Below are 10,263 nucleotides of genomic sequence, written 5' to 3'. Positions count from 1 at the left end.
TCTAAAAGAAAACTGGATATCGCATTTTGTATAGTGACCCTACACATACAACATAGAACTTAAAGGGGTACTCCGCCCCTAGACATCTTATCCCCATTGGGATAAGTCCGCACTACTTCCCCTCGATCTGATCCTCTCCCCCCCCCCCGCCTATTATTGCTAGGGTTGGGCTTCCCATAGTTTCTTGGTTTAAATTTCTGGGTGTGTACGTCACGCCCTCTGTCTCTGATTATGTTCCTCTCAATCTAGTGCCATTGTTAGAGCGGAGTTCTCAAAAAGTGAATACTTGGCGCAAGCTTCCCCTTTCAATGATAGGCAGATCTAACTTAGTTAAAATGATTCTTATGCCTCAGTTTTTGTATATTTTGCCTAACACTCCTGTTTGGATTCCCATGCACTTTTTTCATAGGATCCAATCTCTTTTAAGAGAACTTATTTGGAAAGGTAAATTGGCTAGGATCCGTCTTGAAACGCTACAGCGTGGTAAGGAGGCGGGTGGTTTGTCCATTCCTAACCCATGGTTGGATTTTTTGGCATCACAGGTCCAGCAGCTGAAGGGAAGGGGCTCAGTTGGATACCATGAGGCGTACAGGGGCTTTATTCTCACAACGCATCGGCGGTATGACTCCTCTTTATCTATTAAATAGCGGCACAGACGCGTCTCCCAGACTTCCCTCCTACTTTTATTCTTCTCCGTAAAGTGTGGTTGAAGTTTAAGTCTCTCCTACATATTCACCGTTGTGATATAACCCGCATCTTCCTGAATTGAACTCCCTGCCTGATATTGCTCTGTGGCTCTCCTATGGGATATTGTACCTCTCCCAGTTGTATGATGGATGAAGTCATTTGCTCAGCTGCAGGAGGAATTTAATCTACCACATTCTTTCTTCTTCCGTTACCTGCAGCTACGGCAAGCACTGGACGTGCAGTCACGAGCGGGTGACTTGACTGTCGGTTCCTCACTCGTGGTGAACAACTTCTTCACTCGGGTTTCTACTAAAGGAGTGATATCAGTGTTATATAGGGAACTGTTATTTTCTTCCCATCAGGCTTATACCCTTTATGTTAAGGAAAAATGGGAGGCGGATGTGGGTCCACTGTCAGATGAACAATGGGCACAGATTTTGTCTTTGACCCCGCACTTTGCTGTGTCTGAGGCTCACCGGGTGTCTCAAATTTTTCTGATACATCGGGTGTATCGCACCCCTGCATTTTTACATAGGATTGGGGTGTGCCCGGATTCCTGTTGCCCCAGATGCTCTCTGTCTGATGCCCATTTACTTCATATGATGTGTACTTCTCTTATGCAGTTTTGGACGGATGGGGGACACTTGCTCAGGAGAGTCTTTGGTTGTCTGTTCCACTTGTCTGCCTGGTCATGTATCTTGGGATACGTAGATGGTTTGGAAGAGGATGGTGGTTTATAGAGATAAGCGAATTTACAGTAAATTCGATTCGTCACGAACTTCTCGGCAGTTGATGGCTTATCCTGCATAAATGAGTTCAGCTTTCAGGTGCTCCGGTGGGCTGGAAAAGGTGGATACAGTCCTAGGAGACTCTTTCCTAGGACTGTATCCACCTTTTCCAGCCCACCCGAGCACCGGAAAGCTGAACTAATTTATGCAGGATAAGTCATCAACTGCCGAGCCGAGAAGTTTGTGACGAATCGAATTTACCGTGAATTCGCTCATCTCTAGGGGTTTATATCTTGGTACCAGTAGAATTTTATATCAAGCTCGCAAGTTGATTGCACAACATTGGCTGAGAGCCTCTCCACCTATTATATTGAGCACGGGCTTCTATTTCTGCTGCAGTGTCACCAAGGAGACGGTGGTTTACCGGAGTGGATCTCTTTCCAGTCACTTGCACCACAACGCTGTAACCAGGTCTAGGAGCGAGCGCTCCCACTTAAGATCTTCACCCAGACCCTGCGCCGCTGGGCTCGACATCACCACCGAGGACTACCATATCCTCTGACTCCAGCAGCGCTGCAACCGGACTCTGCACCGTTGCGCCGGACAACATCTTTGAGGACTGCCATATCCTCCGACTCCACTACTGCCCGACTCCAGGACTGCTGGAACCGGACCCTGCACCGCTGTACCCGACTCCAACACTGAGGACTGCCACATCCTCCACCTAAGGCCGGACTTCATCTCCTGACAGCTGCTGTGCTGTGATTTGTCATTGACAGCCGTCGTGCTGCCTATATTCACCTTTTCTCTATCATACAGCCGCCGCGCTGTTGTGACCCAGAGGGCCGGTGGATTCAGCTAAATCTATTGACTATACTTGTCTATTGAACGGAGTTGCTCTTTGCACGAACAGTGGGCTCCAAACAAGTGCACTGCAGGCGCTCTTACCACACTACACTGGTTACTAATTATTATCTGGACATATATCACACCTGCCGCATATGTTTTATTAATTCTAACTTAGGCAACTTACTGTATCTGATTAGTATAATTGCCTTAGTGAGTGCAAGGATCCTGCACTCCCATTCTATGTAATTTAATACTGTAGCTCAATAAAATTATTTTTCTTATCTTGGACATAGACATTGATTTATTTGATACAGAGTCACACCACATTTTTTCACCTACATAGTTTCACACCTCTACATAGTCACATTCTAACTAACCCACAATACATTTTCAACCACCATCCTCTAAACCACAAGCAGATTAACTATATTGTCCCTCTCATTCATTCCCTTCTCACTCATTCACACATTTATATACATACACATTGACATACTTATAAATACATACACCCACCCAATACAGCCCAACACACTCGTAACATATCTAGGCCTGGAGAAGAAGCCAAATTACTGATTGTCTATTTCTATTATTATCTGGAGTGCTGAGAGGGTATCACTCCTTGGCTAAATTCTCGGTCAGATTTTTGTGTGGTAGTACCTCCATGTTTTAGTGTTTCCTAGGATAAGTTATCAACTGCCGAGCCGAGAAGTTTGTGACGAATCGAATTTACTGTAAATTCGCTCATCTCTAGTGGTTTATATCTTGGTACCAGTAGAATTTTATATCAAGCTCGCAAGTTGATTGCACAACATTGGCTGAGAGCCTCTCCACCTATTATATCCGAGCTCATCACGAAATTAAACCATATTATTAGGTTAGAGAAGATGTTTATCTTAAACGGAACGCCATGCGCAAATTTTAGCTTATTTGGGGACCATGGATTGATAATCCAGGTCTGCCTTCTGTCTACCTAGGAGGACCCCTATGGATGTATTGTTGGGGGGAGGGGGGTTAATCTTCCCGCTTTTGTTTTCCATTGTCTTCTCTGTGTCGCTTTTGTTACATGTGTCTTGTGACCCTGTGTTTGTCCGGTACGCTATTTTGTTTTTCAGATTTACAACTGTGTTTCTGCGTGGTGTTCTCCCTGTGTTTTTTTTTTTTTCCCGTGACCGTTTATGGGCGTTTTATACGTATTTTCTGGTGACCCTCCTTTCTCTATTCTTACGGACCATGTCTATGCAACTTATTGACAGATATTGTACTATTTTTTTATTTTGAAGTTCTATATCTATTCTTACGTAAGGGTAGGACACGGGACCTGGGGGTGGGTGAATGTGGTTTTGTTCTGTCGTTTGTTTGTATACTGCAAAAAGTTTAATAAAAATTTCTGATTTAAAAAAACATCTTATCCCCTATCCAAAGGATAGGGGATAAGATGTCAGATTGCGTGGGGTCCAGCCGCTGGGGACCCCCGGGATCTTGACTGCAGCACCCACCTGTTGCGGCTCCCGACCACGGTGACGTGAGATAATGACGTCACAACTCTGCCCCTCAATGCAAGTGTATGGGAGGGGGCATGACAGCCATCACGCCCCCTCCCATTCACTTGCATTGAGAGGGCAGGGCATGATGTCACAATATCCCATCACCATGGTCATGAGGCATTAGGATGAGAGCCTCCAGCGCTGCCAGAAGCCACAAAAGGTGGGTGCTGCAGCAGAGATCCCGGGGATCCCAAGAGGCAGGATCCCCGCGATCTGACATCTTATCCCCTATCCTTTCCATAGGGGATAAGATGTCTAGGGGCAGAGTATCCCTTTAAAGAGATTGTCGATTGTGCACTACAGTCAGAACTCATTGATAAGGAATATCACTTTAAGTATCCGTTACATTCCACTCTTGCAACCTTTTATGGGCTGCCAAAAATACATAAAGGTCTGTCTCCTTTACAACGTCATCCGATAGTGTCGGGAATAAACAACCTTACCCAGAATGCGGGTGTGTATCTTGACCAAATATTAGGCCCTTTTGTGCTATCACTCCCTTCCTACATTAGGGATACCACTGACCTATTGAAGTTGGAAGATGTCACAATGGATGGGGATGCATGGCTTTGTTCCATCAATGTAGAGGCCCTTTACAGCTCTATACCACATGACAGGGGTATAGAAGCAGTAAAATTCTTCCTTTTTAGCCATAGTATCTACAAGCACACAATGGCCCTCATTTACTAAGAGTGTTGTGTAGGTTTCTTTGTGGGTTTTAATTCTCTACAATTTATTTTCCACGGCATTTAGTAAGGTTTCCCTACATTTTGCTTTTTTTTTTTTTAACACATGCTCTGGATCGGTCTGGTTTTTCTCAGTTCGAATCTACATTTTGGGTGCATTTCCACAGGGCGTATACGCAGCATATTTCACGCTGCGCAAAATTTACGGCAGCAGCTGAACATACGCTGCATATTCCTTGCTCACTAGACACACAGGGCTTTCCGGCAGCAGCCCTATGTGTGTAGTGAGTTTTGGAGGCGGGGCCATGTGCCTGCGTGTCTATGACATGCGGCTCCGCCTCCAAAACTCACTATACGCACAGGGCTGCCGCTGGAAAGCCCTGTGTGTCTAGTGAGCAAGGAATATGCAGCGTATGTTCAGCTGCTGCCGTAAATTTTGCGCAGCGTGAAATATGCTGCGTATACGCCCTGTGGGAACGCATCCTTTATGTGGAAACCCTAGTAAACACAGTAACACCCCCCCCCCCCCCCCCGACCTACGATGGCCCCGACATATGATAAAATCGACATACGATGGCCTCTCGGAGGCCTTCACATGTCGATGTCAGCATCGACATACGATGCTTTTATATGTCGGGGCCATTGTATTAACTGCTATCCGACAGCGCAAAATGCTTAAGCTGCTGTCGGATAGCAGTGTAATGTGCCCCAGCAGGTTCACTTACCTATCCCCGCTGCTCCGGGTCCACTTTGCGATCCTCCGGTGTCTTGCGCATCTTCTCCAGGGTCCGGGCCTCGCTTTCCGGCGTCGTTATTACGTCACTACGCACGCCGCGCCGCAGCAGCGTAATAACGTCACCAGAAAGAGAGGCCCGGACCCTGCAGAAGATGCGGAAGCAGCCGGAGGATCCCGTAGAAGACACCGGAGCAGCGGGACAGCATCGGGAGCCCCTGGGACAGCATCGCGAGCGGTGAGGACCTGGTGCGGAGCGACGGGGACAGGTGAATACAGCTTCCTATACTTTACATTGTCGAATCCATCATATGTTGAGGGATCCGTGCAAACGATGGGTCGTTTGGAACGAATTACCATCGTATGTTGAGGGACCACTGTATGTATGTTGCTTTTTGTGAAAATGACGGGAACACCCCCCTTTCTGGTGACCACACCCCTTTTCCTGGCAGCCACGCCCCTTTTCGGGTTCTCTTAGCAAAATGGAGCGTTGGGCGAGTTTTTTCAATTCTGGCGCACTGCTACAGAATCTGGCGCACAACCCAAAACAACATGTTGGGTTTGCAATAGTAAATGAGGGCCAATGAGTTTGTTACACATTTACTTGAATTTGTCCTTACCAGGAATTATTTCACTTTTAATGCACAGACCTTCCACCAGCTCAGGGGGACTGCCATGGGCAGTCTGGCCGCATCCACCTATGCGAACATCTACCTTGGCTGGTGGGAGAGGTCGGTTGTATTTAGCGATATCTACGATAAATACCAATAGTCAATATCCTTCCCGGGAAGGTATATGGACGATATAATCTTGACAGGAGAAAAAGGAAAAAAAATTACTGCATTTGTACAAGAACTGAATATAAGTCAGGACTCCATTTTGCATAAAAAATTCATAAAGACTCCCTGTTTTTTGGAGGTGATGCTGTGTAGAAATTCCATAGGAGGCATAGACACTTGTGTCTATAGGAAACCTACCGCCAGAAATAATTTCCTCAAGTGGGAAAGTCACCACCCGGTTGCTTTGAAGCATGGAATCCCCAAGGCCCAATACCTCCGTATGAGGAGGAATTGTTCCAACTTTGAGTCCTTTAGGTCAGAGTCTGACAAACTTAGGCAAAGGTTCAGAGAAAGTGGGTACCCCAATCACATTCTTTCTAAAGCCTATAATGAGGCAAGTAAGAGATCGGAGTGCACTTTTAGTTCCCAAAGTCAAAAAGGAAGAAAATATTTTAAAGGATAATTGGGACTTTTGACACAACAGTGATCCTCATTCCCCAAATTATCACTCAGCTCTGGCCAATTCTCACATTGGATCCATAGATATCTGATGTTGTGGGAAACAGACCCCAGATTATCTACAGGCATGGTAGGAATCTGGGTGATCGATACATAGCCACAGTGGCGTACCCCTTTAAATTACTTATCTATTGTTTAGCAGCTATATTTTACACCCTTTAATTTAGGTGAATCCATTTTGCTGAATATATTATTTGGTTGGCTAAATCTAACTTTTTTGAAATTTTATGTCTAGCTCTATACTGTTAGCCCAAATATATAGGTGTGTCATCTAATTTATCCATTTCTATGCATCTGGGTACTAATAACCTGCATGCGTCGTATGTCTTAGGGGGGATTAAACTGGTAGAGAAGGATCTGGGTGTACTTTTAGATCACAGACTACAAAATAGCATGCAATGTCAGGCTGCTGCTTCCAAGGCTGGCAGGATATTGTCATGTATCAAAAGAGGTATGGACTCAAGGGACAGGGACATAATACTCCCCCTTTATAAAGCATTGGTACGGCCTCACCTGGAATATGCTGTTCAGTTTTGGGCACCTGTCCATAAAAGGGACACTGCGGAGTTGGAAAGGGTGCAGAGACGTGCGACTAAACTAATATGGGGCATGGAACATCTTAGCTATGAGGAGCGATTAAAGGAGTTACAATTGTTTAGTCTTGAGAAGAGACGTTTGAGGGGGGATATGATAAACGTTTATAAGTATATTAATGGCCCATACAAAAAAATATGGAGAAAAACTGTTCCAGGTTAAACCCCCCCCAAAGGACGAGGGGGCACTCCCTCCGTCTGGAGAAGAAAAGGTTTAGTCTAAAGGGGCGACACACCTTCTTTACCGTGAGGACTGAATTGATTAAACGGTCTACCTCAGGAACTGGTCACAGCAGGAACAATTAACAGCTTTAAAACAGGGTTAGATACATTCCTGGAACAAAATAACATTAATGCTTATGCAGAATTATAAAACTACATCCCTTCCCCTTATCCCCTTACACCCTTCCCTTCAATTCCCTGGTTGGACTTGATGGACGTATGTCTTTTTTCAACCAAACTATGTAACAATGAAGACTAAGGATCTTTAAAATAAAATCTTAGTACATTGCAGCAATATAGGTGACATAATAAAAAGTTTAGTATCAAAAACGCTCTAATGTTTATTTCTGGCTCATTTCTGGCTCAGTTTGAAAACCACATTACATCAAAAAGCAGCAGAGGATAGATGGTTCCTAATGGGGGATGCGAACCATCAGGACGCCAGTGTCAATCACATTTAACACTCGCTTAGCAAAATCGATAATAGGTACAAAACCGCAGTGAACAAAAGAAAATTCCTGTGGTGTGTAATGGCACCCCCCCCACCCTAGGATGGTGGTCTGGGCTTTGAGGCCATGCGGCGGTCTCTCAGAGGATCATAGGACTCATTTATATAGTGCACCGCTAACCTGACTTCCGGTCCAAAGCACAGGACCTGTTGATGTCAGACACCGATCTGCACGGCGCAGCAATGGAAGCAAGGGGTTGTGACACGTGCGCCTCACCAGTCACGTGAGTGCTCTACCGGGAGTAGCTCCCTAGTTACCCATTGTTTGCGTTCCACATAGCGGAGAGGTTATAAAATTTTGTCTCATCTGCAATACTATTTGTGCATTAACTCATTGCATGAGTGTGAGAGTGAGTGTGAGAGTGAGTGTGAGTGTGATGAGTGAGTGAGTGAGTGAGATGAGTGAGTGAGTGTGATGAGTGAGTGAGTGTGATGAGTGAGTGAGTGTGATGAGTGAGTGAGTGTGATGAGTGAGTGAGTGTGATGAGTGAGTGAGTGTGGTGAGTGAGTGAGTGAGTGTGGTGAGTGAGTGAGTGAGTGTGGTGAGTGAGTGAGTGAGTGAGTGTGGTGAGTGTGGTGAGTGAGTGAGTGAGTGTGGTGAGTGAGTGAGTGTGGTGAGTGAGTGAGTGAGTGTGGTGAGTGAGTGAGTGAGTGTGGTGAGTGAGTGAGTGTGGTGAGTGAGTGAGTGAGGTAGTGAGTGAGTGAGGTAGTGAGTGAGTGAGGTAGTGAGTGAGTGAGGTAGTGAGTGAGTGAGGTAGTGAGTGAGTGAGGTAGTGAGTGAGTGAGGGAGTGAGTGAGGGAGTGAGTGAGGGAGTGAGTGAGGTAGTGAGTGAGTGAGGTAGTGAGTGAGTGAGGTAGTGAGTGAGTGAGGTAGTGAGTGAGTGAGTGAGGTAGTGAGTGAGGTAGTGAGTGAGTGAGTGAGGTAGTGAGTGAGGTAGTGAGTGAGGTAGTGAGTGAGGTAGTGAGTGTGGTGAGTGAGGTAGTGAGTGTGGTGAGTGAGGTAGTGAGTGTGGTGAGTGAGGTAGTGAGTGAGTGAGGTAGTGAGTGAGTGAGGTAGTGAGTGAGTGAGTGAGGTAGTGAGTGAGTGAGGTAGTGAGTGAGTGAGGTAGTGAGTGAGTGAGTGAGGTAGTGAGTGAGTGAGTGAGGTAGTGAGTGAGTGAGTGAGGTAGTGAGTGAGGTAGTGAGTGAGTGAGTGAGGTAGTGAGTGAGGTAGTGAGTGAGTGAGTGAGGTAGTGAGTGAGGTAGTGAGTGAGGTAGTGAGTGAGGTAGTGAGTGAGGTAGTGAGTGAGGTAGTGAGTGAGTGAGTGAGGTAGTGAGTGAGGTAGTGAGTGAGTGAGTGAGGTAGTGAGTGAGTGAGTGAATATTATATATATATATAAATATTTTGTATACCGACAATTTTTTGCCCTGATTAGTCTGTATAGATTTGACAGGCAAAACGCGTTGGAATTCAATTATTGGCAGCATTAGTGATTTTAGTTACACTTTTATAGGTATCACTTTTTGGGTATAATTATTATTATTTTTTTTTATTTTTATTTGGAGCCCTAGGCTGTAATACCCATTCCTCCTTTTGTTCTATCAACCATATTTTTGTTTTCTCCCTCACTTGGGGAGTGTAGGGTCTGGCACCGTGGTCGAAGCCACCCCGTTAAGGAGGTGGGTCCCTCAAAAGGCAGGGACAGGGACGGGCATCTTATTGCTAGTGGGCACTTTCCCTCCCTCTTTCCATTTAATCACCTGTCTTTACCAATATTATATTACTTCGCAATATCTAGTATCAGCTTGACGTGTCATTTCTCACACCTCTTATAAATTATGGTTCTTTATATCTGTATTAACACATTATTAGGTTGGATTTTACACTCTTGGGCTCCTAGCACTATAGTGTTTAGAGATGAGCGAACTTACAGTAAATTCGATTCGTCACGAACTTCTCGGCTCGGCCGTTGATGACTTTTCCTGCATAAATTAGTTCAGCTTTCAGGTGCTCCCGTGGGCTGGAAAAGGTGGATACAGATAGGAGACTCTTTCCTAGGAATGTATCCACCTTTTCCAGCCCACCGGAGCACCTGAAGGCTGAACTAATTTACGCAGGATAAGTCATCAACTGCCGAGCCGAGAAGTTCGTGACAAATCGAATTTACTGTAAATTCGCTCATCTCTAATAGTGTTGCACTATTACAAATCCTTTTGTAAATATCCCCTTTTGTTTGGATATTTTTAGTATATGTTCATTAAAGGTTACGTTTTAGAAACTTGTCTAGATCAGGAGGAAATGTTTCGGTGATTATGTGACACATGTGGTTTAGAGATTGAGAAATTAGTGCCATGTATGTTGAAATCTGCCTAGAATCCAAGCACTGTTTATTTCAGTGGGAAATCTGACGGGGATTTAATTTCTGCTTCAAGTGG

This window comes from Hyla sarda, chromosome 3 (genome assembly GCF_029499605.1).
Source record: "Hyla sarda isolate aHylSar1 chromosome 3, aHylSar1.hap1, whole genome shotgun sequence".
NCBI classification, from domain to species: Eukaryota; Metazoa; Chordata; class Amphibia; order Anura; family Hylidae; genus Hyla; species Hyla sarda.
The sequence above is the reverse complement of the archived record's forward strand: the minus strand, read 5'-3'. Positions refer to the sequence as shown.